The sequence below is a fragment of the Bos mutus genome, chromosome 28, assembly GCF_027580195.1.
Source record: "Bos mutus isolate GX-2022 chromosome 28, NWIPB_WYAK_1.1, whole genome shotgun sequence".
Classification (NCBI taxonomy): domain Eukaryota; kingdom Metazoa; phylum Chordata; class Mammalia; order Artiodactyla; family Bovidae; genus Bos; species Bos mutus.
The window spans coordinates 40,102,428-40,105,780 of NC_091644.1; the positions used below are offsets into that span (position 1 = coordinate 40,102,428).

Below are 3,353 nucleotides of genomic sequence, written 5' to 3' on the forward strand. Positions count from 1 at the left end.
CGACTCTCTGTGTGTCATGTCAAAACATCAAAAGCCGTGGGAGACACCAGGCTGAGCACACATGGCCGGGTAGGATCCCAGAAAGGATGTCTTTCATTAGGGGGCAGTAAATGAGAGCCACAAAACCAGCTTAAGTTCTGTCTGACCCTTGCTTTTGGAAGCGTGAAGTCCTAGCCTGAGAATCCCTAACTCTTCATTCTTCTCTCTCTGGGGCCAGCTTTTACTTGATCCATGCCTTCCCTCGTGTTGGAACTTTCCTGGCAATTAGTCAGTTAGATTTCTGGCCAGTTCTGCCCCTACCTTGGTACCCCCTCTCCCCCAGCATCTGCTTTCCTGTCTGGTCGCTTGGGAGCTCGTCTGCCTGGCTTTGATCCTGACCCATCTCTTATCAGTCTTCCCTGGTAGCTCAGTGGTAAAGAATCCACCTGCCAATGCAGGAGATTTGGATTTGATCCCTGGGTCAGGAAGATCCCCTGGAGAAGGGAATGGCTACCCACTCTAGTATTCTTGCCTGGAGAATTCCATGAACAGAGGAGACTGGCAGGCTACAGTCCACAGGATTATAAAGAGTTGGACACGACTCAGTGACTAAACAACAACAACGTCTCTTATCAGCCAAATGACCTTGGACCAGTCAACCTCTTTAAGGCTTTGTTTCTTCATCTGTCCAGTGGAGAGACTACTAACTGCATCAGTGTTGTTGTAAGGGGTGAGCGAGTTACCACGTCTGCACTGATGGGCCCAATGATACTTGCCAACCATTACTCAAAGTGTTATAGTTATTGGGCAGTCGGCATCTGCCTTTCTATAGTACAGCCTGTGACTGCAAGACAGATGTCTCCTCCAGCTATGTTTTAACCAGCACCCTGACTTTTTTTGTAATGATAATAATACATTTTATTTAATTGAGTATATCCAAAATATTATCAGTTTAACATGATACTTTTATTGTGGTAAAATACATATCACACAAAATTTACCATTTTCACCACTAAGTATACAACTCAGTGGCATTAAGTATAATTCACACTGTTGGGCAGCTGCCACCATCATCCATTCATAGAACTTTATTCCTCTTTTCCTCAAAATATAGAATGCTTCACAAGTTTGAGTGTCGTCCTTGAGAGGAGTCCATGCTAATTTTCTCCACATCATTTTCAATTATCCCCTGCTACCCGAAACAGCGCAGCACATGGAGGTTTGCTGATGACCTGAAAGTGACCAATGTGTGCGAAAGCGCCTTCCAGAGTAACTACATTTAAACATAATGCAATTCCTTTGCGACAACACACCTCTTCAGAAATGCTGCACTGTGAATTCTGTGGCCACCCATTTTAGAGAGACAACTGCAGCTGCTAAGTCGCGTCAGTCATGTCTGACTCTGTGTGACCCCATAGACGGCAGCTAACCAGGCTCCGCCGTCCCTGGGATTCTCCAGGCAAGAACACTGGAGTGGGTTGCCATTTCCTTCTCCAATGCGTGAAAGTGAAGTCACTCAGTCGTGTCCGACTCTTAGCGACCCCGTGCACACTACCAGGCTCCTTCACCCATGGAATTCTCCAGGCAAGAGTACTGGAGTGGGGTACCATTGCCTTCTAGAGCCTGAATATTTTAAATGTGCTTTATCACCAAGTAGATTCTTGGTTAGTTGGAGGCACTGGTTAATAAATTCTTCCCAAACAAAATAATGCCATTTGCAGCCTCGTGGATAGACCTAGAGATTATCATACTAAGTGAAGTAAGTCAGAGAAAGACAAATACCAAATGACATCACTTATATATGGAATATAAAACAATGATACAAATGAACTTACTTACAAAACAGAAATAGACTTACAGACATAAAAAATTAACTTATGGTTACCAAATGGGAAAGGGGGAGGAATAAATTAGGAGTTTGGGATTCATTTATATATACTGCTGCTGCTGCTAAGTCGCTTCAGTCGTGTCCAACTCTGTGTCCGACCCCATAGACGGCAGCCCACCACGCACTCCCATCCCTGGGATTCTCCAGGCAAGAACACTGGAGTGGGTTGCCATTTCCTTCTCCACATATATATACTACTATATATAAAATAGATAACCTACAAGGATCTACTTATAGCACTGGGAACTCTACTCAGCATTTTGTAATAACCTAAAAGGGAAAAGAATCTGAAAAAGTATATCTGTATCTATGTGCGTGCATGCTCAGTCACTTTAGTCGTGTCTGACTCTTTGCAACCCTATGGACTGTAGCCCTCCAGGCTCCTCTGTCCATGGGATTCTCCAGGTAAGAATACTGGAGTGGGTTGCCATGCCCTCCTCCAGTGGATATTCCTGATCCAAGGATCAAATCCATATCTCTTATGTCTCCTGCATTGGCAGGCGGGTTCTTTACCACTTATGCCACCTATCTATATCTATATCTATATCTATATTTATATCTGTATCTGTACCTATATCTGTCTGAATCAGTGTACTGTGATTCACCTAAAACTAACATGACATTTTAAATTAACTATATTCAGATACATAAATAAATAAATTCTTTTTCAAACAAGCATATTCTTTCCATAGATTTTAGACATGTGTCTTTTGTAGAGGACACTTTAACTCTGTAGTGTAAATATGGTTGTTCAGCTTCAGGTCAGATTTAAAAAATGGTTATTTAATGCCATTCTTCCAAATCTTTCCCTCCTCCCTCTCCCACAGAGTCCAAGACTGTTATATACATCTGTGTCTCTTTTGCTGTCTCGCATAATATCATATAAGAAACGAATTGCCAGTCCAGGTTTGATGCAGGATACAGGATGCTTGGGGCTGGTGCACTGGGATAACCCAGAGGGATGGTACGGGGAGGGAGGTGGGAGGGGGGGTTCAGGATTGGGAACACGTGTACACCCGTGGCAGATTCATGTTGATGTATGGCAAAACCAATACAATATTGTAAAGTAATTAGCCTCTAATTAAAATAAATAAATTTAGAAAAGAAAAAAATAAATAAATGCATTAGACTTTTAAAAAAAATGGTTATTTAGATGAAGTGCAGAAACCTTTGGTTTTGTTTCTTTCTATGCCACATGACTATTTGGAACTCATCTCAGGATAGAAAAGAATGCAGACATCCTTTGGATGCAGACAGGATTTGGGGATTAAATACCACCCAAGGTATCCCTGCCTCTCTTGATGCTGAGTTTGGCCACGTGACTTTCTGTAGCTGAAAGGAATGCAAACAGAAATGACCTCACTCCAGCCAACTCTGAAAATTGTGTGAAGCTGACATTGTCAGGAAATGATGAAGCCCCCACCAGCCTGGGTCCTTTGGCAATTCTGAAGATCAGAGACCCCTTCTAGTCAGTGGTAACTGTAGT

General features: G+C 42.8%; 1 non-coding gene across 1 annotated transcript; it reads right to left on the reverse strand.

The window, feature by feature from the left end:
* Window positions 1-1,083: 1,083 nt before the first annotated feature.
* LOC138986152 (U6 spliceosomal RNA) lies at window positions 1,084-1,185 on the reverse strand. The gene has a single exon (XR_011463052.1). It is a non-coding gene; the product is annotated as a U6 spliceosomal RNA (small nuclear RNA).
* Between the last annotated feature and the right edge of the window lie 2,168 nt (window positions 1,186-3,353).